Source organism: Pseudophryne corroboree, chromosome 2, assembly GCF_028390025.1.
Source record: "Pseudophryne corroboree isolate aPseCor3 chromosome 2, aPseCor3.hap2, whole genome shotgun sequence".
NCBI lineage: Eukaryota > Metazoa > Chordata > Amphibia > Anura > Myobatrachidae > Pseudophryne > Pseudophryne corroboree.
In genome coordinates this window covers 794756427-794783046 of record NC_086445.1, presented here as the reverse complement: position 1 = coordinate 794783046, position 26620 = coordinate 794756427, and the positions used below count along the sequence as shown (strand labels likewise).

Here is a 26620-nt window from a genome sequence, read left to right as displayed (position 1 = left end):
GAATCGACACAGGGACTGACACAGGAATCAACACAGGGACTGACACAGGAATCAACACAGGGACTGACAGGAACCAGCTCAAACTTCAAGCAGACTGCAAACCAAGGAATATCACCAGCATCTGTGAATTGCAGTCAGCCAGCATATAACAGAGAGGCCTAATTAATAATCCCATGCAGCTGCCCTGTTGCATGATTCCAAACTGACAAGATGCAATTAGCAGCCAGGTGAGGCTGAACACATGGGAACAAGCTGCAATTACACAGACTCACCAGCGGCAGCAGACAAGAGTATTCTAAAACAGAGCAACAGGAAATCCTGGCATGCAAGACAACTTTATAAACATAAAATAGGAATGAACCACTACCTGTGGTTCATAACACTAATAGGGCTGATTATAATAATAAGAAGGCCGTTTTTGATAATATTCTGAATCACTTGGAAGCCAAGCACACTTTTTATAGGAATGCCTCCTTTCATAGATATGGTAATAAACCGGGTAAATTAATGTCCTTCTTATTGAAGGGGCGTCACTCTTCTTTGGTAATTAAATCCCTCCGCACTAGCGACGGCACTATGGTCCGGACTAATGCCAAGATAACGGAAGTGCTGAGCTCTTTTTATTCCCAACTGTATTCTCAGCCTCCTAGTAATCTGCCCAATAAAGAGGCCTTTTGGGCTAATATGAGTTTACCTCAGATGTCTGACAGCCAGGCCTCATCCCTTATGGCACCCATATCGGGGGTGGAGGTAGAAAGGGTGATTAAGGCATTGAGAACTGGAAAGGCGCCGGGACCGGACGGCCTCTCCAATGATTACTACAAAATCCTATTACCCCACATCCGGGACACATTGCAGGTATTTTTTAATGAACTACTCTCAGGTCAGGCCCTGCCTAGTTTCTTTAATTCAGCGTTCCTTAGGGTGTTGCCGAAGCCAGGTAGGGACCTGGAACTCCCGGAATCTTATAGACCCATCTCCCTCCTTAATACGGACTATAAGTTGTTTACCAAGATATTAGCTGACAGGTTGAAACTTGTATTGCCCTCTATTGTCCACCCAGATCAGTCGGGGTTCATTTGGGGCCGTCAGGCGGTTGTGAAAATCAGAAAAGTTTTAACTGTAATGCAGAGGTTATAGGATTCCTCAGATACGGGCACCAATGTTATCCTATCACTTGACGCCGAAAAGGCATTTGATATGGTGACTTGGGATCATTTATTTGACACACTACATAGGTTCGGGGCCCCGTCTGCCTTTGTAGAGGTGTTGGTCCGCTTGTACAAAGACCCTGCCACACAGGTGTTGGGAAATGGTTATATTTCTTCCCCCTTCCGTCAGGGTTGCCCCTTATCACCACTGATGTTCGCTCTGGCCCTAGAGCCACTGGCGATAGCCCTCCGTGACGCATCTTCCTTTAGAGGCATTTCTGTGGGCAGGCTGGAGGTTAAAATAGCACTGTTTGCTGATGATATGTTGCTGTTTATTGCTGACCCCAGCAGGTCAATAGGACCTATAGTCTCCATCATTGACAGCTTTGGATCCTTTGCGGGTTACAAGGTTAATCTTTCCAAATCGGAACTAATGCCTCTATCGGGAGATGCGTCTTTTTTCAATAGGCACCCGGTTTTATCCCAGTTCCCTAGGACCCAGAGGGCTCTTAAGTATTTGGGGATAATGATCCCTACGTCACTGGAACTGTTATATGCAGTTAATGTTGCACCGGTCCTGACGGCTGTTCGGGTCCTCCTAGACGGGTGGGTTAATTTGCCTTTGTCCTTGATGGGTAGGGCCATGGTCCTCAAAAGCGTGGTGTTCCCGAAACTCTCATATGTTTTGCAGATGCTGCCATTTTGCCTTACAAAAACAGACTGTAAGTCGGTGAATTCCATGTTCTCTAAATTTTTATGGGGAGGGAAGAAACCTAGGATTTCTTATGCTAAACTTCAGTTGCCAAGGGCGGAGGGGGGGCTGGGAATCCCAGACTTGGAATATCACTGCTCTACTAAACGCTTCCGTTATGTCACGGACTGGTTATGGCAGCGTTCCTGCTTTACCAATTATACATTGGAGGAGGAACTGTTTGCCCCCTTCTCTCCTAGCGCTCTCCTTCACACCCCAAAGAACAAACTGCCGGCAGCAGTTAAAACGAATATTATCCTTTCTGATACTTATAGAGCCTGGCACTATTCCAATTCCAAATTACATAGACACCCGACCTCCTCCCGATACACAACTTTCTGGGAAAACCCTTGCTTCAGCCCGGGGCTGGAAAATGCTAACTTTAAGCAGTGGCGGGAGCGGGGAATTTCGTCTATTAGAGATGTGTTTGACCCTGGGGGACGACATATGCTGTCCTTTGAGGAATTGAGGTCCAGATATGGTATAGCAAATTCAAATTTTTATATGTACCTGCAAGCCTGACATTTTGTTACTACTATGGCGGTCCCTATGCCCAGAATCCGATAGCCACTCTCCTCACTCTCACGAATGCCTCTACTTATCGTCTATCATATTATTATGATCATTTACGGGTGATGCAGGAGGAAAAGCTATGGAATCGCACGATTTCTAATTGGGCGGGGGATATACCAGATTTCCCGGCGCAATCAATCCTACTGAAATCCTGTCAATATACATTTAAATATTTACATTCGGCTCAGCTTCAGGAAGTGTATTTTAAGTTATTACACAGGGCTTATATAGCCCCAGCCCAAAGAACACATATGATCCCGGATGGGACAAGTGAATGCTTAAAATGTCACGTGTCAAGGGCCTCCTTCTTTCACTGCTTCTGGGCATGTAGGAAGATTGCTACGTTTTGGAACAAAGTTATTGCTTTCATTAATAGAACTCTCTCATTGGGGGTTGCCAGAGACCCCATAGCTTGTTTATGTAATTGTTTTGAGGGTTGGCCTCTTGGCCCAGACAGGAAGCGAGTCACCCCCATTCTCACGGTCATTCTCATGGTGGCTAACAAAGTTATTCTGAATCATTGGACGAAAAAGTCGTCTCCCTCTTTAGGGGAATTAAAAAATGTGCTTTTACGGGTCCTCTATTTCGAGCGCCAAGCCACCTTGCCAGACATTGAGAGAGGGGTTGCTCGCTTTTATTCGAAATGGGAGCTTTACATTGACAGCCTAGACATTGCAACACAGGGCCATATTGAAAGGCTATTTGAAAATACCTCCTGGATTCTCTATAAACGTGTGGATGCTAATTAATATAAGTGTATACTTTGCTGTTTAGAGGCTGATGAGTTCATAAGTTGTTTGTACTGTATGTATTCCGCGCGACTACAGAGTGAATTGTCTTGTCTTGTCTCCCCCTTCCCCTTCTTGTTTTTCCCCTTATTATTATTTTATCATGTTTATAAGTGGGTGGTAATAGTTTACAGTTTAAAGTGTATGAATACAGGATATGCGGAAGTAGGTGGCACAAGATGCAAGGCACTGAGATACCCGCAGTTCTGCTATAGCGGGGATGTACGTCTGTATTTCTGCCTTATTTATAACTTTTTATTATGAATCACCACTGTATGTAACTCTTTACATTATGAATATAAGAAAATAAAAACAGTTTAAAATAAAATAAAATACAAAGACGTTCCAGATGTAACAAAAATAATTCAGATGTCCCCTTACTTTCTTGATTCGTTTAAGGCATACATAAGGCTAGAATCAAGCAGATCTGATTACAAGAAAAAAATGTGCGCTAATAAATAATATATACAGAAGTGTGTGCTGTGAGTGTACAGTGTGTTACGTGGAAGACAATATATGTAACATTATTTACATTGGTCACATGTACGTATGTTTGGAGGGATCGGACTGGCTGTGTACATAACTGTTGGGAGAGGTGATAAAACAGAAAAGATTATTAGGAAGAGTACAGTGCTCTATAAAGATAAACTATAAAGATGGCAATTAGTCTGTAATGAGGAACGTCTGGATGCTATAATCACCTTTATGTATCCAAATTTTAGAACAGGTTAAATAAAAGAGAGATGTCTGTTCTGTATAATGTATTCTGAATTCTAATTAATTGGCATGGTTTGTGTCTTCTATGTACAATGATAATTATTCATAGAAAGGCAAATAGAAATCTCCAGTGTACTGTTTCTGAAATGTGCCAAGTAAGCGTGCAACAATGCTCCCCAAATTTAATTAAATAAATATTGTGTATTATAAGTAGTAATCATTTACGCCCTACTGCATTGAGTATTACATGAAGTGAAGGACAGAGATGGATCAAGGCGGGGGATGAGTGCTGGGTACCAGTTGTGAAGTCCTCTCCTACTCCTGTGACTCCTAGCCTATACCTCACAAGGCAGAGACAGAATAGGGCATTGCCAGACACCATAGCAAAACTTTGTCATCAGCCATGTGATGCCGCTGTATCCTCCTGAGGCCATCACTCTGCACTAGGGCCCTGATTCAGATTCAGTCGCAGTTGGCTGAAAATCGCAAAGGGGTGGCGGCCAGTCTGCATACTAAGCCTGGCTGCCTATGCAGAGGGGACAACTCTTAATGTACGATTGCAGCAATGCGTACGCAATTGAATTGCGAATGCAATTTTGGGTGGCACTAGACAACTTTGCCCTACGTTGGGCAGCCCCCAGCTACGATTTATTCAGTAGCAGTTTTTGTTAAGATTGCAGAAGCTGTAACTGAAGCTGAATTAGGCCCTATGTGCGCATATGGCGTTCAGAAGAGGACTTTGCAGCGCTCTTTTCAGAACAGGGTGCAGAGCCTCAGAGCTTCAGAAAGAGGGGTATTGCCCTACTTCCAGGTCCCTTAGCAGCCTTACCCTCTGAACCCATGGTAATTCTTTCACTGCATCACTTTAGTGTAACATACCCAGCGACATTAAGCAGAACTTCCATTTCATATAGATCCCTCAACAAAACTAATTAGCCATATCCCACAAACATGCCTGCCACATTCCACAGATCTACTGTAAGTGCTACACACCTCATCAGCTTAATGGCACAGACCCCTGTCGCATTATACAGACAACCACCATTGCATTGCACAGAAACACCATGCACATTTCCAGGTATAATTCCAAACATTCCCCTATCTATCCACTTCCATATTTCACAGGTTTTCCAGCCACATTCCACAGACCCTCCAACCTTACTGCACCCAACCCAGTTATATAGCACATACCTCAATGCACATATACCTTGGAAAGCTGTACAGAGTCACCTGACCTTTCCCCCAGCTCCCTGCATCACTGCATGACTCTACCTGTCTTATTGCACAGTTCCCCAAACTGACTGCACAGATTCCTCCACATTGCACAGATTTCCCAGCCCTATTGTACTGGCCATTCACTACTTAAATCTTCTAGCCTCACTGCTATGGTGGCCAATCCCGGGATCGGGATCGACGAGATCCCGGGATTTAGGGCCAAAAATGGCCGGGATTGGAAGCTCCAATCCCGGGGATTGAGGGATCATCATTGAGCGTCCACAGGACACTCAGACGCTGCCCGGCTTCCTCCTTCTGGCTCCCTAGCGCAACGTAAGAGGTCACGCTGCACCATCAGCTGCTGCATGGAGCAGCCAGGAGAGATCAGAGGTTGTTCTCCACCCGCCCGCCCCCGGATATGGTGAGTTATGTGTGGGGCGGGCGGGGTGGGACGAGGGGGGCGGCCACATAGCTAAAAGCCAATCCCGGGTATCCCGGGAATCCTGGGATTGTCCATTTTTCAATCCCGATACCCGGGATTGAAAAAATGGCCCAGGATTGGCTTCCCTACTCACTGCATATAGTACTGCGGCAAATTTCACAAGCAACCCAGCCACATTGCACCTACCCTCCCGTGTTCAGCTGCACATGCTGTATCTCATCTCTCCTCCTCCCTGAAGAGGATATGCATGAAGGTGCAAATAGTAGCAGCATGGCAACTGTGGAGATGCCAACAAGTGTACTCCTATAATCACCAGTTGTGCTTGGGCAACATAAGCACCCTAAGGCCTTCCTAATCTGAGGGGAGCCTGTACTGTGTATGTTGCCATGCCATTATTATAGCACTGGTCTATATAGTGACAAAGGTGGTCATTCCGAGTTGATCGTAGCTGCGGGGGGGGACGGACGGCGCCCAGATCGTAGCTGCGGGGGGGGGGGGGGGACGCCCAGCACAGGGCTAGTCCGCCCTGCATGTCAGTGCCCCCCCCCCCCCCCCCCATTCAGGAGTAACTCCCGGCCAGCGCAGCTCCTGCGGCTGGCCGGGAGAACCTCTTCGCTGCCCGGGTCGCAGCGGCTGCTTGTGACGTTACGCAGCCACCGCAGCCCGCCCCCCAGCGGTCCGGCCATACCTGCGTCGGCTGGACCGCGCCGCCGTCCAGCCCCCTCCCGCCCAGCGACCGCCTCAATACAACGGCCTTCGTCCGCCCAGCATGCGCCGGCGCACTGCGGCACCGGCGCATGCGCAGATCTGACCCAATCGCTGCGCTGCGATAAACTGCAGCGAGCGATCGGAATGACCCCCAATATACAGTAAAAGCACTAGGCAGAAGGCCGAGTTCTTGAATATACTCAGTGAAATGTGTATACCCGAGGGTTTATTATCAGGATATGATAATATGACTATAAACAACAAGCACATTTTCAAAAAGCCATAGCGCTGTTATGGATTATGTTACTGCCATTGTGCAGAGCAGAGCCACACATTCTCCTTTTGCAGGTTTCTTTCACTCTGCCTTGTGAGAACAAAAGTTCATCCCACACCTCTATATATAACTCCTATTAAAAAGAAACAAAAAGTGTGTGCTCTGCCCCTGAGTCACTACCACACATCTCTTCATTTCTTCTCAGGGTTTCAACTACTATTACAGTAAACAGTATGTTCTTCTGAGAGGAACAAACACTCTTTACCAGTTACCCATGGGAATCCATAATAAAAACAGAAAACTCTGGTGGCTTCCACGAAGTGTGGCCAAGCAGCTTACGACATCTGAACCAGGAATTAAATATTTGCCACTAAGCACACATACTCTGCAATGCCGTCTACTTCCAAAATGAGATAGGAAAAATACAGTTAGGTGGAATAAAAAAAACAAAAAACAAATAAACACACTATTTTGAAGGTACCCTAACTGACAAGCATTGGGAAACATACATTAAAGGATTACTGGCTGCGCAGGTTTTATTATTTGAGTCTTCTGAACCCTATAGATCACAAGCTGTCATTACTCTATGCTGCTTACTGCATAATACATATTTTGTAAAAAGCTTTGCATACATCAGCATTTCTAGCCTAATTATATGATCTTAGCTATAAGCACTTTAACTGATAGCGTGTCTTTCACACAGTGCCATGCACACTGAAACGCAATCATGTATGATTTTATGCAAGTCCTAATGAGAGATTTCTTGCTGTAGTCTTTATGTAGGAAGGGCTCCACATGTCTGCTTAGTCATAGATTCTATGACCAAATGCCCCAGGCTCGAGATGCACTAGTGCACCCTGCAATCTCTGACTCCTTTGTTCCCTGCACAACGGGCACCACCTATACACATTTATTTGTTTTGAGTGTACTTAGTAACTTGTATCCAGGCAGATCGTACACTGAAGCCACAAGGCACATCAAGAAGGAGATGGCAGAGGAGACATCAGGGCACTTTCAAGATATAGAAGATGATCGTGGGGTCTGACACATAAGCTGGGCTTCTGTTACTGCTGCAATTATTGCACTCAGCATTGAACAGTCAGTAAGTGAATATAGTACATATTTGACTGTCACAAAGGGAAATAATGATAGTTATAATTAACCAGCAGCAGAACTCCGGTGCCGCATCATCATGAGTTCCCACATCTGTATTTCTTTCCGTAATAACTTCTCAATGGGAGGAGATTCAGTTCCACAGGCCACATTCTTGTGCTAGTCCCCTAACTGAAACTAGCTAACCTTCCCCTGTTATACTATATGTATTGCAGCCTTATGGTGATGATCTATATATTATACCTTTCATGTAACTATCCACTAGATACAACAGTTTTATCATAACATTAGACCTACTGCTGTATAATGCAGGCCACTGTTATAGACAGGGTTATATATCACTGGATGGTATGCAGTTAAGTTGCCGACAGTCAGGATCCCGGCGGTCAGGATTCCGACGCCGGGATCCTGACCGCTGACAATGCCAAGAACCGGAATCCCAGCTAACGGGCTATTCCCACTCGTGGGTGTCCATGACACCCATAAAGTGGGAATAGAACCTACCTGCAACAAGCCGCCGAGCCCGCAAGGGGACTCGTAGCGCTCGCCCTGCTGCCGGCATACCGACGATCTGGATGTCGTTGTCGGTATACTGACGGCTGGCATCCTGATCGGTCAATCCTACTGATCCCCACTGGATAGGGGAGTACTGTAATAAAATAATAACCATTATGTGAAGCATCATGAATGGGGGCAGAGAAGTATTCTTTGCATTGTATAATTACTTTAAGGTTGTATATTTAAAACATCACAGAATCCTTTCTAAGTGACAGGACAAAATGACATACCTCACAAGCCTGTAATCTTGTACACAATGCTGGCAAATAGATGAGGAACATTGCTGCGCCTCTCATTGCTGCATTTTATCACTATGGTGGGCTGGTTATGAAACCCTGGCAGTTGGGATCCCGACAGTCAGAAGACAGACAGTGGAAACCCGATGGGCAGAATCCCATCGGGACACTCTACCCCTAACCCACCCCTCTCGCAGCCTAATCCTAACTTCCCCTTCCAGCAGCCTAACTCTAACCTCCCACCCCCACAGGCTAACCATAACCTCCTCCCAGTCCTAACCCCAACACCTGTACTTACCTCCGAGATCCATCAAAACTCTGACCATTGGGATCCTGCTGTCAGTCTTCTGACTGTTTGGATCCCATCTGTCAGGATTTTTACCACATCCCACTGTGGTATGTGTCTCAAGAGACTGTGTATAGCCTGTATGAGGAGAGTGCTCTGCTCGCTGTTTCCTCTTTACTGTCTGGGCACTAGGACCAAGTATGCTACTGCGCATGAGCAGTTGTCTGGGCAGACTAGATGGGCCAAGTGGTTCTTATTTGCCGTCAAATTCTATGTTTCTATGTCTACTCCTGTCCTCCATCAATAGGGCATGATTTAGAGATGCATGCAGGAGTGATCAGTGCTGTGTCTTTGGTAGCAGTGAATTTGAGAAGGTATGTAAATGATGCAGGTGTCGTCTTTTGAAAAGAGATGCCCACCTGTGACGTCTCAGATCCACTACATACCTCCAAAGTTGTGGCATCAAATCACCATCAGCTACAACAGGCGGACCATCAGACTTTTAAGTAATCCTAAATTTACTCAGAATGTCAACCAAAGGTACAAAGGTGCTGATGGAAGACGCAGGCTCTGGCACACCTCTAATTTTTTAGCAACGGCCCCCTTCTTCACCATCAAACTCCTGCTGTGATACCCAACTTAAGGTGACTATATGGATGGCGTGGAGTGGGTGCAAGTTGCTTTGTCTTTGTTTGGCAGAAATTTCCAACTCAGACCAAGTCCCAGCAGGAAAGCCAGGGTTCTTCCCCCAGACACAGTAAATGCACAACCAAGCTAATAAAGAAATGGGAAGCGTAACACAGCAGCTTGATTCACTCATTGTTATTCATTACCAAGGTAGATTAAAATACACCTTTTTGGTGTATACATTCTGCTAACACTCTTCAAATATCCCTTGGGATCCTTTACCTAGAATACCACTGTCCACAACACTATGAATTCTGATGAAGTCTCTCAAAATTATTTGAATGCTGGTAATCCGGGTCACATCTGAGCGTTTATGTGCATGATGGGGCCCTTAAAGAGTATACATAACTAAGTCAAATAACAACGTTGCAGTGCTGAAATGTATATATACGTACCACAAACTATGTCTGTTCCACAACAATGGATGTTTATGGACATATAAATGTTTTTATGTCACCAATGTACTGTACTGAGTCAGGATGCTAATTCTTCTCCAAAACGTATGGCTCTTACTTTAGAAGGATTCTCTGCATGGAACCACAAGTCTCAGCCAGTCTGCTTGTTGCAGTGTATTCCTTTCAGTTGCTTATCCCTTTATCTGCATCATGCTGCTCCATAGTATCTCCCAGTTCTCCTCTCTTAACGGCTCCAACTGTCTCCCCTCCAACTACTACTATTCTTTTTAATCAACTTAATTTTAAAATGGTGCTTGCCTCTATGCCCTTTTCCAAAATGGCCTCATTTGAGTAGGATCTCACTGGCCACAAAATGGCTGTCATCAGAACTGCCTCCAAAGTATTAGTCTGTGACAGCAGCATATTATAAGTGGGTAGGGCAGGTCTTTAAGTGATACCTCACAACTGTAGGGTATAACAGTGCAGCTAGTCCATCACTGCAACTGGGGTCATAGCAACATCGCAGCCTCGGGTCTGAATCAGGCCTATAATAGCACAGGACGTGCTCAAGTGTCTCCTGTCAGGGACACTATATGCTACAGGCAGAGACCCCACTATACCACTGTGTCACCACCGCTATATATATTATACATACTGTTGCTGCCATTGTGCATGTAGACCATCCAGCATTAACTGTATATGTTCCTGGCTGCAACTGGAGATACTGCATCTTGTCTCTACTGCATACTGTTTAACTGTGTGTTATTCTGCACCTGCTTTCTAACGGTTAATAAACCGATCTCTGTGTAAGATATCTGTTGCATGGAATAACCTACATTGTACACCGATGAGACCTAATACTATCATATGATCTGCCAATATGACCAACCACAAAGCAGAGCGGCAAGCTCTTCACATTACAAGGGCCCAGATCGCCTTGAGACCCACCAGAGTATCCGCAGAAATCTCAAATGGTCATGCAGTAGATGTAATTTTCAGTGACTGCGGGGGAAATGTTTCAAATCTTCTAAAGAATGGTAATTGGACAAGTGGAGCAGTTGCCCATAGTAACTTAACAGCTTGTAGATAGAATTGATCAAGTATAGCCTAAAAAATTATAGGTAAGAATCTGATTGGACGCTAAGGGCAACTTTGCTTCTTGTGTACTGTCCACACTTTAGAAGAGTTGATACATTTCCCCCATTGTGCTTTTATTCTGTTGTTTGATGTTGTCCCTTTAAGAAATGAGATAATATATATTGTATATAAAGAGTAGGTAATGAATAACCAAACAAATCAAAGGAATCAAGCACGTGCAAGAAGTGTCAAGTAGTGTCAAAAAAAATTTGGATTGAAAATAAAAGTCTGCTATCCAGATTAAAGCACGAACAGGCAAGACGTTGGGGGAAGGGACGTCACCATGTTTCCTTACATGTCAGTGAGGCAGACGGATTGTCTTAGTCTCCTTTAAAACAGCGAAAGACGTGTGATTAGCAGCCAGTGAGGCGGCCAGCATTGTGAGCACAGGCTGTCTCGCTCCTTTTCAGTGTAATCCTCGACAATCCTCCACCCTCATTTGTAGAAAAAAAGCCACATCATACCTCATCAGCGCACAATACTCTGCTCCCTCCAGTTCAACCCAGTGCCTTGGGACTAGGTTGAATCTGCGTGCTATGAGGCAGTCTGCAGTGTTCTCAGCTGCATTGAACTTTCAAAGAAAAATGTCATCCACTATTTTTATTGAGGCGGTTAAGCAGGAATGAAAGAGTTACTGAATGAACAGTTGTTATTATTATGCGTTTACTTCCAATGTCTTATATGCACACAAAGGTTAACATCTTGTGACATACACGAACAAATAAAACCATAGCCCCTGAACCACTACTTTTGTATAAGCTGCCAAAAAAATAAAGCTTCAAGGCTGTATTTATCACAATCTTTCATTTGCTGCCTTGTGACTTGATGTTTCTTGCATTCAGAAGTACTTACTGCCTTGGCTGAGCTTCAGCTGGGTCAGAGGTCGCAGACCCAAACTCTGGTGTGTATCTACATTAAGGCTCTCTTACTTCGGAATATTGCAGCAGTTCCCGCTTTGGCGGGAAGGGTGTGTTTGATCTAGGATCTGAGAACTATAGTATAGTACATATAATTATCTTGCTGTTTCGTGCAGAATAATTTCATGTCACTTCCTCTTCTACCTCATTCTTTCCTGTTTCACATGACAGAAAATGGGCATGTGATTTCTCAGTATTTTTCATTGGTAAAATTATTGTTCAATCATAACAATCATTGTAAAGAACTACAGATTGTGCTGTGGATTTGATATGCAAATTAAAAGTAAAAATCCTGATACTGAACTAGTTCAGTCATCTTTAAAGAAAAAGGTTTTTAAGAGACACCCCTATTAAACAAGCCATAATGCATATACAAAGCGTCAGACTTGGGCATACTTAAAGTCTGGAGAACCCCTAAGGATGGCCATCAACCACCGATGTTTAGCCAATATTGATGGTTTGCTACTGATGGCCAATAGTTTGCCGCCAATGGTGGAGATCTGATGTTTCCCAGCTATCGATGGCAGAGATCGAATGGTGACACATCAATGTTTTTGTTTTTTCATGGAGGGACATGGTCATTAGCACATCCTAAAGTCCTGCCCTCCTCCAATTGGCTGCTCACCATCATGTGTTGCCACTCATACATGGTGTACTTAAATAAATATGTGACTTCTGAAGACAAATTATTAACATAGGGCCTTATTCAGGTTTGTTAGCAATCCAAAAGAGCACACTAATTGGTAAAACCATGTTGCACTGCAGGTAGGGCAGATGTAACATGTGCAGAAAGAATTAGATTTGGGGCGTGTTCAAATGGAAATCTAAATTGCAGTGAAAAAATAAAGCAGCCCGTATTTACCCAGCACAGAAACAATATAACCCACCAAAATCTAAATATCTCTGCACGCTTTTCCTTGAATTTTCATTGCAATTGGGTCTCCAGTCTCCGCTACACTGGTCACACCAACAGGGGTCACTGGGGAGTTACTCAAGCAAAAGCAGATTCTATTGCTTTATCTTTTCAGAAATCCATTCCATTTCCAGTGCTCTCACCCATCTGTTTACAGCCACATGATACACAGGTGGGCAGTAGAAACTGAGCAGAATTGATACAATTTCTGATATACTTTACTTTCTCTTTGTCCCATACTATTGATGCATACATGCAGGATACCCCCACACCTATGTGTTATTAATACACAATAGGAGCATTGACAGCATTACCAGGATTTCTGTACCTAGGGAGAACCACCTCATTGGTTATCTAAACCTACAATGCAGATTTGGGTCTCAGCACTCATAAGTAGCTGGATTGTGACATCACACCATCAGGATATCTGTCTTATGCATTTTTCTTTATTACATTTCCAATTTTTTGCATTGTTAATACAGCCTCTAACTATGGTGATTTGCAGGATAGTTCTCTATCTAAAACTATTGTAACTACTGAAACACTGGCTGTTTGTTACAACTGGAGAATCTTTTTCCCGCGGAGACTGTGGTTTCAAGAGTTCTTTTGGGCAGTGACCCTTATACACCCTGGGTTAAGACTCATAGACCTCACCAGCAGGTATTCTTGGCTATAATATGTCAGGCCCGCGTGTTTTTGTGAATCCGTTAACCCGGAACCAACCACAGGTGTAGGTGCTGGGGTATGAAGAAAAGCAGGGAGGACGAAGAAAGTTCCGCTTCATATATTTATTAAATAACAATTCAGTAAAGAGTTAACTGACAAGTTGTTAATCATCATATTATACTGAAGTATTGCAGGAATAATATACAAGAGAAAACTCAAAAATAAATAAAAGAAATGTTCATGGAAACATATGCAAAACAAGCTGATGAATAAATGTTAGATTGTCCAAATATAAACAAGCTTTGATGCTGAACTGCAGAATGTGATTAACTGGATAATGCAGACATGAAGAGATAACTGTAAGGATTTGCAATGGAGTTTTGAGAGTTAACTGAGAGACTGTGAAGAATTATCCTTGTTATGACAACATAGCAAATATAAACAAGCTTTGATGCTGAACTGCAGAATGTGATTAACTGGATAATGCAGACATGAAGAGATAACTGTAAGGATTTGCAATGGAGTTTTGAGAGTTAACTGAGAGACTGTGAAGAATTATCCTTGTTATGACAACATAGCAAATATAAACAAGCTTTGATGCTGAACTGCAGATTGTGTTTAACTGGTTAATGCAGACATGGAGAATTAACTGTAAGAATTGGCAATGGAGTTTTGAGAGTTAACTGAGAGACTGTGATGAATTATCCTTGTAATGACAACATAGCAAATAAAAGTACTGAATTGGGTTACTTGCGGGTTCCAGAGATCACTGTGAAACTGTAGTAGAAGACAAGGTGATGAATGGGTTAAATGCAGAGTTGAACAAACGAACAGCTGAGAGAAATGAGATCCTGCAGACTTTGTAGGATAGGCAGACTGACAAGGTAACCTCATGCAGGACACTGGGAATCCAACTATTTCCAATAGGAGTGCAATTAACTGACAGCACAGCGGAGAGCCGGTGGATCTTTCAGCAGTGAAGGCTGCAGACGGACCTCTGGGAACGGAGGCGATATCTGGACCACGGGAATCACACAGGAATGCACGGAGAGAGCTCAGAGCTAGAGCACAGCTTTGATACAACAAAGCACTGGCCCAGAGTAACATAATCCCAGCCTACTTAAAGGCAGCACAAGCACGGGATTGGCTTACACCTGCCCACAGGTGTTTTCACAAGTGCTCTGTATTAGCTATTTGGTCTCCAACATGGCCACCTCCTATACAGCAGACACACCGCAGTGCCTTAGGCCATTTGGTCCCCGCACTCACAGTTCCCAGACTCTGCATTACCTGTGCCATTGATCACGCCGTGTCCCCACACGGGCGCACAGCACCGCGAGCAACCGCACTGGCAACGGATGAACCCCAGAACCCGCAAAGGTGAGAGACCGGTTCGTGACATAATAGCTGCTTTTCCCATAAGGTGTGATGTGGCTACTGGTACTGGGAGGCCACCAGGACTTATGCTATGGGTGGTCGCATGAGCTTAACCCCTAGTGATCAGAATCAATGCCAGTAGAAAGAAAGACCAAATAGAAGAGAGGAGCAGCACAACGATAAAGACCATAGAAAGAGAATGGCACTACAGTGTAGGAGAATAACCGGGAGATCCAAAGGTATTCAGATAAGAATGTCTCTGACTACGATAAGGCAGGTGAAATGGGGACTAGAATGTAATGAGGGAAAGAGAGCACACAACTGTGAGAGCTCTGAACCAGATGTCGGAGGACAGAAGAAAGAGGACACAGAGAAAGCACAAAACACTATAAATAATTAGCGAAGAAAGATATTTACAGAGATTATCAAAAATCAGTGTGACTGCAATGTAACAGACACAGGGCTGGACACAGGTCCTCTGCAGAGGCCGATAGTAAGGTAACCAGGCAGAGGAATCCACAGGATAGTACTAGAACCAACAGAAAAGGGCTCCCGTTGCAGCCAGGAGCTATGACCAGCAGAAAGTAAGAGGCAGACCAGGATGATAAAGGAAGCATGAACCAATAAACTATTCTGTGAGGCCAAGCCTCCATTAGATTATAATTTCAAACAGCTGCCCCACTGCACATCCTGCTGTGCATGTCTGGCGTCTGCGTAACCAGGCAACTCACAGAAGCCGACGGACGGGTGTTCCATAACGTCCCCAGCATCCCCGCCCAGCGCACCGGCTCACAGTGCAGGTTGACATGGAGCCAGTGGCCTGGGGTGGGTGGAGGGACGCAAGCATCCCATTCACCTAGCAACGTCTGGGCGCTTGCCGGAAGCAGGGGCTGCAGCCTGTGACATTTAATATGTAGATATTTATATACCATTACTGACTGGCCTAATAGGATGGTTGATACTTTATTTTAACGCATACTAATAAAAGTTAAAAGTTATATTTTAAAAATCTTTTATCATATGTAAAAGTGCCCAACACCAGAGTCCTTCTTTCTCCTTGTAGTCTGACAATACTGCCCTCTTTTGACTCTTGGTTAGGCGCAGCGGTCCGTAGCCGGCCGCTGCACCTTCTCCCCTTTCTGCACGGCGCCTGGCAACGCTAGGGACGCCGTGCGCGCTGAGCCGCCGGGTCCCTAGCAACGCCAGGACGCGTGCGTGTCGAGCCGCCGGGTCCATAGCAACGGTGACGCCACAGGCGGACCGCGTTCCCCGTTGCTGGTGTTTAATTAATATGCACTACACATGTTCTCTGGTCGTGCAGCAAGGCAGCTGCACGACATTTTGGGTAATTAGGCTCTGGACTCTGATTGGAGGGTTCCCGGTTTTAAGCCTCCTCAGTGCCTCACACAGACGCCGGTGATAGCTTCCTGCATGCTGCTCATGTTTGGTGAACGTCTGTTCCTGGTCTGCTGTGCCCGGTCTTTCCAGTTCTCTGAGTTCCTGAGTCTTGGTGTAGCCGTCTTATCCTAAGGAGTTCTTCTGATCCTCGTTTACCTGTGGCAGTCGATAGAGGATCTTGCTTGGTTTCGTGAGTGGCGGCTCCGCCGCGAGTTGCGGCCTAAACCGCTTTATATTGTTTTCTGTTATTGGAGCATTTGCGGAGGTATCCGCTTCCACAGTCCTCTCCGGTACTCGGCGGTGCCGTGTAGGAGAGTGGACAAGTGGAGTATTTTGTTGTTCTTTTCCCTGGCGGAAATCCGTGCATACTTTAGTTTCAGCTTGGTTAGTAGCCCCTGGCTTTGTTGTTCAGTTAGAGGGCCCCTTGTTATCACCCTGTCTCGGTTCACTCTTTGTCTGTCATTAAGACCTGAGGGGGCATCGGAGTTGGGCAGACGTAATCCGCCCCTTCAAACGCGGCTGCCATGGGCCCAAGCAACCATAGTCTCGCAAGAGTGTACTGACAGCACGGGCGAGACAACGGAGATAGGGTGCCAGGGGCTATTCCCTTTCCATTCCCCTTTCCCAGCATTACGCTCTGGTATTCAGGTCCTACCGTATAAGATCACCCCTGACCTGAGTATCAGAATCATAACACTTGGCAGCATCAACGTATGCTATTACCACAGTGGCGTAAGTTTGTCCCAGTTGCCCGGAGGCAAGAAAAATATTGGTGCCCCCCCCCCCCATATATCATCCGTAAGCCAATAAAATGCCGTTTTGAGATCCGAGTAAAACCGAACCCGCTCATCTCTAATTCTAACTATATGAAGCTACTACAAAACCATTGCAACTAGGCAGATCTATGTAGAGGTCCAACCACACACTACATAGATCTGCTCAGTTACTCACAATGCTGATTATTTCTCTGACAATTAATTTGCAAGTGTCATATCCAGGATTAGAATCCACAACCTATTACACTGGAAGCATGCACCTTACTGATGGAGATATCTGCTTTTGCATAGGAAGTATGAGAATTCTGTAATTGTCAGAGAAATAACTTCATATAGTTAGAATTCTCATGTTTCCTTTATAGGAGCAAATAGCTTCATCAGTAAGGTATCTGTTTCCAGTATATCTATAATAAAGAGGGTGTGATTTGTAAGGTGTAGTAACTAGTGGGGAAGTCGGCTACGGAAGAGTTACCGGCTGCTGTCAATTAACTTAATTGATTAATGTCGCTGAACACACAGAACCAGAGGAAAAAGTGCCCCCCTTCAAAGCAGGAGCCCGGCGGCAGCTGACTCCGTTGCCTCCCAGAGTTCTGCCTCTGTATTACCATAAGTGCTGGGTTTAATTGATTCATTTATTTATGTTGGTGGCAACTGCCATCAAGGAACATGGGGGGTAATTCAGAGTTGATCGCAGCAGGAAATTTGTTGCAGTTGGGCAAAACTATGTGCACTGCAGGGGGGGCAGATAAAATATTTGCAGAGAGAGTTAGATTTGGGTGGGTTATTTTTAGAGATGTGCACCGGAAATTTTTCGGGTTTTGTGTTTTGGTTTTGGATTCGGTTCCGCGGCCGTGTTTTGGATTCGGACGCGTTTTGGCAAAACCTCCCTGAAATTTTTTTTGTCGGATTCGGGTGTGTTTTGAATTCGGGTGTTTTTTTACAAAAAACCCTCAAAAACAGCTTAAATCATAGAATTTGGGGATCATTTTGATCCCATAGTATTATTAACCTCAATAACCATAATTTCCACTCATTTCCAGTCTATTCTGAACACCTCACAATATTATTTTTAGTCCTAAAATTTGCACCGAGGTCGCTGGATGACTAAGCTAAGTGACCCAAGTGGCCGACACAAACACCTGGCCCATCTAGGAGTGGCACTGCCGTGTCAGACAGGATGGCAGATTTAAAAAATAGTCCCCAAACAGCACATGATGCAAAGATAAATTAAAGAAAAAAGAGGTGCAAGATGGAATTGTCCTTGGGCCCTCCCACCCACCCTTATGTTGTATAAACAGGACATGCACACTTAAACAAACCCATCATTTCAGCGACAGGGTCTGCCACACGACTGTGACTGAAATGACTAGTTGGTTTGGGCCCCCACCAAAAAAGAAGCAATCAATCTCTCCTTGCACAAACTGGCTCTACAGAGGCAAGATGTCCACCTCCTCCTCATCGTCCGATTCCTCACCCCTTTCACTGTGTACATCCTCCTCACAGATTATTAATTCGTCCCCACTGGAATCCACCATCTCAGGTCCCTGTGTAACTTCTGTAGGCAATTGCTGCTGGTGAATGTCTCCACGGAGGAATTGATTATAATTCATTTTGATGAACATCATCTCCTCCACATTTTGTGGAAGTAACCTCGTATGCCGATTTCTGACAAGGTGACCGGCTGCACTAAACACTCTTTCGGAGTACACACTGGAGGGGGGGGGGGGGGCAACTTAGGTAAAATAAAGCCAGTTTGTGCAAGGGCCTCCAAATTGCCTCTTTTTCCTGCCAGTATACGTACGGACTGTCTGACGTGCCTACTTGGATGCGGTCACTCATATAATCCTCCACCATTCTTTCAATGGTGACAGAATCATATGCAGTGACAGTAGACGACATGTCACTAATCGTTGGCAGGTCCTTCAGTCCGGACCAGATGTCAGCACTCGCTCCAGACTGTCCTGCATCACCGCCAGCGTGTGGGCTCGGAATTCTTAGCCTTTTCCTCGCAGCTGCAGTTGCCGGAGAATGTGAAGGAGGAGCTGTTGACGGGTCACGTTCCGCTTGACTTGACAATTTTCTCACCAGCAGGTCTTTGAACCTCTGCAGACTTGTGTCTGCCGGAAAGAGAGATACAACGTAGGTTTTAAATCTAGGATCGAACACGGTGGCCAAAATGTAGTGCTCTGATTTCAACAGACTGACCACCCGTGAATCCTGGTTAAGCGAATTTAGGGCTCCATCCACAAGTCCCACATGCCTAGCAGAATGGCTCCATTGTAGCTCCTCCTTCAATCTCTCCAGCTTCTTCTGCAAAAGCCTGATGAGGGGAATGACCTGACTCAGGCTGGCAGTGTCTGAACTGACTTCACGTGTGGCAAGTTCAAAGGGTTGCAGAACCTTGCACAACGTTGAAATCATTCTCCACTGCGCTTGAGTCAGGTGCATTCCCCCTCCTTTGCCTATATCGTAGGTAGCTGTATAGGCTTGAATGGCCTTTTGCTGCTCCTCCATCCTCTGAAGCATATAGAGGGTTGAATTCCACCTCATTACCACCTCTTGCTTCAGATGATGGCGGGGCAGGTTCAGGACTGTTTGCTGGTGCTCCAGTCTTCGGCACGCGGTGGCTGAATGCCGAAAGTGGCCCGCAATTCTTCGGGCCACCGACAGCATCTCTTGCACGCCCCTGTCGTTTTTTAAATAATTCTGCACCACCAAATTCAATGTATGTGCAAAACATGGGACGTGCTGGAATTTTCCCACATGTAATGCACGCACAATATTGGTGGCATTGTCCGATGTCACAAATCCCTAGGAGAGTCCAATTGGGGTAAGCCATTCTGCGATGATGTTCCTCAGTTTCCGTAAGAGGTTGTCAGCTGTGTGCCTCTTATGGAAAGCGGTGATACAAAGCGTAGCCTGCCTAGGAACGAGTTGGCATTTGCGAGATGCTGCTACTGGTGCCGCCGCTGCTGTTCTTGCTGCGGGAGGCAATACATCTACCCAGTGGGCTGTCACAGTCATATAGTCCTGAGTCTGCCCTGCTCCACTTGTCCACATGTCCGTGGTTAAGTGGACATTGAGTACAACTGCATTTTTAAGGACACTGGTGACTCTTTTTCTGACATCTGTGTACATTCTCGGTATCGCCTGCCTAGAGAAATGGAACCTAGATGGTATTTGGTACCGGGGACACACTACCTCAAGCAATTCTCTAGTTCCCTGTGAATTAATGCTGGATACCGGACACAAGTTTAACACCACCGAAGCTGCCAAGACCTGAATTATCCGCTTTGCAGCAGGATGACCGCTGTGATATTTCATCTTCCTCGCAAAGGACTGTTGGACAGTCAATTGCTTACTGGAAGTAGTACAAGTAGTCTTCCGACTTCCCCTCTGGGATGACGATCGACTCCCAGCAGCAACAACAGCAGCGCCAGCAGCAATAGGCGGTACACTCAAGGATGCATCGGAGGAATCCCAGGCAGGAGAGGACTCGTCATACTTGACAGTGACATGGCCTGCAGGATTATTGGCTTTCCTGTCTAAGGAGGAAATTGACACTGAGGGAGTTGGTGGTGTGGTTTGCAGGAGCTTAGTTACAAGAGGAAGGGATATAGGCAACACACGGCTTGACACCTTGACACCTGCTGTCCGCATTTCTGTTAAAATAATTCCACACCGAAGAGGTGATTTTTTTTGTAATTTGACCAGGCATGTCAATGGCCATATTCGTCCCACGGACAACAGGTGTCTCCCCGGGTGCCTGACTTAAACAAACCACATCACCATCAAAATCCTCCTTGTCAATTTCCTCCTCAGCACCAGCAACACCCATATCCTCATCTTGGTGTACTTCAACAGTGACATCTTCAATTTGACTATCAGGAACTGGACTGCGGGTGCTCCTTCCAGCACTTGCAGGGGGCGTGCAAATGGCGGAAGGCGTCACCTCTTCCCGTCCAGTGTTGGGAAGGTCAGGCATCGCATCCGACACAATTGGACTCTCCTTGGGGATTTGTGATTTAGAAGAACGCACAGTTCTTTGCTGTGCTTTTGCCAGCTTAAGTCTTTTCATTTTTCTAGCGAGAAGATGAGTGCTTCCATCCTCATGTGAAGCTGAACCACTAGCCATGAACATAGGACAGGGCCTCAGCTGTTCCTTGCCACTCCGTGTCGTAAATGGCATATTGGCAAGTTTACGCTTCTCATCAGATGCTTTTAATTTTGATTTTTGGGTCATTTTACTGAACTTTTGTTTTTTGGATTTTACATGCTCTCTACTATGACATTGGGCATCGGCCTTGGCAGACGACGTTGATGGCATTTCATCATCTCGGCCATGACTAGTGACAGCAGCTTCAGCACGAGGTGGAAGTGGATCTTGATCTTTCCCTATTTTACCCTCCACATTTTTGTTCTTCATTTTTGAATGTGTGGAATTATATGCCAGTAATATATCAATAGCAATGGCCTACTGTACCGTAATGCTATATATTATATACTGGTGGTCAGCAAAATTATGCATTGTCCTCTTACTATATATACTGCGCACAACTAAAATGCACCACAGGTATGGATGGATAGTATACTTGACGACACAGAGGTAGGTAGAGCAGTGGCCTAATGTACCGTACTGCTATATATTATATACTGGTGGTCAGCAAAATTATGCACTGTACTCCTACTACAGGTTGAGTATCCCTTATCCAAAATGCTTGGGACCAGAGGTATTTTGGATATCGGATTTTTCCGTATTTTGGAATAATTGCATACTATAATGAGATATCATGGTGATGGGACCTAAATCTAAGCACAGAATGCATTTATGTTTCATATACACCTTATACACACAGCCTGAAGGTAATTTTAGCCAATATTTTTAATAACTTTGTGCATTAAACAAAGTGTGTCTACATTCACACAATTCATTTATGTTTCATATACACCTTATACACACAGCCTGAAGGTCATTTAATACAATATTTTTAATAACTTTGTGTATTAAACAAAGTTTGTGTACATTGAGTCATCAAAAAACAAAGGTTTCACTATCTCACTCTCACTCAAAAAAGTCCGTATTTCGGAATATTCCGTATTTCGGAATATTTGGATATGGGATACTCAACCTGTATATATACTGTGCACAACTAAAATGCACCACAGGTATGGATGGATAGTATACTTGACGACACAGAGGTAGGTAGAGCAGTGGCCTACTGTACCGTACTGCTATATATTATATACTGATGGTCAGCAAAATTATACACTGTTCTCCTACTATATATACTGCGCACAACTAAAATGCACCACAGGTATGGATGGATAGTACACTTGACGACACAGAGGTAGATAGAGCAGTGGACTACTGTACCGTACTGCTATATATTATATACTGGTGGTCAGCAAAATTATGCACTGTACTCCTACTATATATACTGCGCACAACTAAAATGCACCACAGGAATGGATGGATAGTATACTTGACGACACAGAGGTAGGTAGAGCATTGGCCTACTGTACCGTACTGCTATATATTATATACTGGTGGTCAGCAAAATTATGCACTGTACTCCTACTATATAATACTGCGCACAACTAAAATGCACCACAGGTATGGATGGATAGTATACTTGACGACACATAAGTAGGTAGAGCAGTGGACTACTGTACCGTACTGCTATATATTATATACTGGTGGTCAGCAAAATTATGCACTGTACTCCTACTATATATACTGCGCACAACTAAAATGCACCTCAGGTATGGATGGATAGTATACTTGACGACACAGAGGTAGGTAGAGCAGTGGACTACTGTACCGTACTGCTATATATTATATACTGGTGGTCAGCAAAATTCTGCACTGTCCTCCTACTATATATACTGCACACAACAACTAAAATGCACCACAGGTATGGATGGATAGTATACTTGACGACACAGAGGTAGGTAGAGCAGTGGACTGCTGTACCGTACTGATATAATACTGGTGGTCACTGGTCAGCAAAATTCTGCACTGTCCTCCTACTATATACTACAATGCAGCACAGATATGGAGCGTTTTTCAGGCAGAGAACGTATAATACTGGTGGTCACTGGTCAGCAAAACTCTGCACTGTCCTCCTACTATATAATACTGGTGGTCCCCAGTCCCCACAATAAAGCACACTGAGCACAGATATTTGCAGCACACTGAGCACAGATATGGAGCGTTTTTCAGGCAGAGAACGTAGATATTTGCAGCACACTGAGCACAGATATTTGCAGCACACTGAACACAACTGAGAGGTAGGTAGAGCAGTGGCCTACTGTACCGTACTGCTATATATTATATACTGATGGTCAGCAAAATTATACACTGTTCTCCTACTATATATACTGCGCACAACTAAAATGCACCACAGGTATGGATGGATAGTACACTTGACGACACAGAGGTAGGTAGAGCAGTGGACTACTGTACCGTACTGCTATATATTATATACTGGTGGTCAGCAAAATTATGCACTGTACTCCTACTATATATACTGCGCACAACTAAAATGCACCACAGGTATGGATGGATAGTATACTTGACGACACAGAGGTAGGTAGAGCATTGGCCTACTGTACCGTACTGCTATATATTATATACTGGTGGTCAGCAAAATGATGCACTGTACTCCTACTATATAATACTGCGCACAACTAAAATGCACCACAGGTATGGATGGATAGTATACTTGACGACACATAAGTAGGTAGAGCAGTGGACTACTGTACCGTACTGCTATATATTATATACTGGTGGTCAGCAAAATTCTGCACTGTCCTCCTACTATATATACTGCACACAACAACTAAAATGCACCACAGGTATGGATGGATAGTATACTTGACGACACAGAGGTAGGTAGAGCAATGGACTACTGTACCGTACTGATATAATACTGGTGGTCACTGGTCAGCAAAATTCTGCACTGTCCTCCTACTATATACTACAATGCAGCACAGATATGGAGCGTTTTTCAGGCAGAGAACGTATAATACTGGTGGTCACTGGTCAGCAAAACTCTGCACTGTCCTCCTACTATATAATACTGGTGGTCCCCAGTCCCCACAATAAAGCACACTGAGCACAGATATTTGCAGCACACTGAGCACAGATATGGAGCGTTTTTCAGGCAGAGAACGTAGATATTTGCAGCACACAGCACAGATATTTGCAGCACACTGAACACAACTGAGAGAACGCTGCACGTCCTCTCCCTATCATCTCCAATGCACGAGTGAAAATGGCGGTGACGCACGGCTCCTTATATAGAATACGAATCTCGCGAGAATACGACAGCGGGATGATGACGTTCGGGCGCGCTCGGGTTAACCAAGCAAGGCGGGAAGATTCGAGTCTGCCTCGGAACCGTGTAAAATGGGTAAAGTTCGGGGGGGTTCGGATCTCGAGGAACCGAACCCGCTCATCTCTAGTTATTTTGTTTCTGTGCAGAGTAAATACTGGCTGCTTTATTTTTACACTGCAATTTAGATTTCAGTTTGAACACCCCCCACCCAAATCTAACTCTCTCTGCACATGTTATATCTGCCCCCCCCCCCCCTGCAGTGCACATGGTTTTGCCAAACTGCTAACAAATGTGCTGCTGCGATCAACTCTGAATTAGGCCCATGGTTGTGATGTAACATCCATATGATTGGTAGGACACAAGGTTTCCCAGAAGAACATTGCCCAGAGCATCACACTGCATCGCCAGCTTGTCTTCTACCCATAGTACACACAGACCCAGCCATCCACATAATGGAAATAAAAAAGGTGATTCATCAGACCAGTCTACCTTTTTCCATTGTTGCATCTTCCAGTTCTGACGCTCACATGCCCATTGTAGGCACTTCCAGCAGTGGACAAGGGTCAGAATGGGCACTTGTGGTTTGCAGCTACACAGCCACCATATGCAGCAATTTGCAATGCACTGATGCCTTTTTTCCATAGCCAGAATGAACTTTTTCAGCAATTTCTGCTACAGTAACTCTTCTGTGGGATAGAACCATATGGGCTAGCCTTTTCTCCCCATGATCATCGCATTTCATGAGCCTATTGCATCCATTACCCTGTCGCCGGTTCTCCTTCCTTAGACCACTTTTGGTAGGTACACCCTACAAGATCTGCCATTTTGGAGATACTCTGCCCGGTCATCTAGTCATCATAATTTGTCCCTTGTCAAAGTTGCTCAGATGCCCATTTTTCCTGCTTCCAACACATCAGCTTCAAGAACTGAGTTTTCAATTGCTGCTTAATACTAATATATCCCATCCCTTGAAAAGTGCCATTGTAACCAGGTAATCAATGTTATCCCCTTTACATGTCAGTGGTTTTAATGTAATGGTTGTTGTAGTTTAGAATATTTTACTTTTCATCTGTGAGTGCAGTGGATTGCAGAAATGTAAGCAGTTGAAATTCTAAATACAGAGAAAAGAATACACCATGTCACATGATATACAATTTAGTGACTAAGGAGATCAGTCAGCAGCAGTTGATCCTGCTACATACACGCAGATCAGCCGATTTTGGCCGCATGTGAGCATTGTGAACATGCAGTGGGTCAAAATGTGATCGTATCCCGAGAGGATGCAAACTCATTTTGATTGACTATGGCAGGGTTCAGGGGGGTGGGATTGTGAGGGTGTGGTTCTGACTGTTTTAGGGGTGGCCGCATGACATCACATGCAGCCGCTGAAAGGTGAAATATGGCGGCATTGCGTCTATATACGCAGCTGTGCTGCATATGCAGGGGGGGGGCCTACTGCTATGCCGGCACCTGCGATGTGATTGCATTTTTAAATGCAGGTACAATGCAGGGCAGCCCATCTCATACTAGGCGTCCGTGCCCTGTGCTGAGCAGCCCCAGCATGAGATTTTTTCAGTAGCAGATTCTGCTATATAGCAGGATCTGCTACTGAGCCTGAATCAGGTCCTAAAGCTGTCCTACACTACCAGTGAGACCCTACTCCACTACATCAACACTGCTATATGTATATGTGGGCCAGTGACATGCGGTGGGGTGAGGCAGAGCCTTTCCTGTCATACTAACTTTTGCGCCAGAGTTTTGACTATATAAAGTACAGTATATGAAAAATAATAAGATTTTACTTACCGATAAATCTATTTCTCGGAGTCCGTAGTGGATGCTGGGGTTCCTGAAAGGACCATGGGGAATAGCGGCTCCGCAGGAGACAGGGCACAAAAAGTAAAGCTTTTCCGATCAGGTGGTGTGCACTGGCTCCTCCCCCTATGACCCTCCTCCAGACTCCAGTTAGGTACTGTGCCCGGACGAGCGTACACAATAAGGGAGGATTTTGAATCCCGGGTAAGACTCATACCAGCCACACCAATCACACCGTACAACTTGTGATCTAAACCCAGTTAACAGTATGATAACAGCGGAGCCTCTGAAAGATGGCTTCCTTTAACAATAACCCGAATTAGTTAACAATAACTATGTACAACTTATGCAGATAATCCGCACTTGGGATGGGCGCCCAGCATCCAC

General features: G+C 44.9%; 1 long non-coding RNA gene across 3 annotated transcripts in view; it reads left to right on the top strand.

Moving 5' to 3' along the window:
* Positions 1-26620, top strand: part of LOC135048839 (uncharacterized) — a 422430-nt gene that overhangs the window by 338234 nt on the left and 57576 nt on the right. The window contains exon 1 of one of the 3 annotated variants that reach the window (XR_010240639.1): positions 7597-7721. The exons of the other annotated variants lie outside the window; for them this stretch is intronic. This is a non-coding gene — a long non-coding RNA (uncharacterized LOC135048839). Of the gene's footprint in view, positions 1-7596; positions 7722-26620 lie in introns of those variants that run through there. 3 annotated transcript variants of the gene reach the window in all.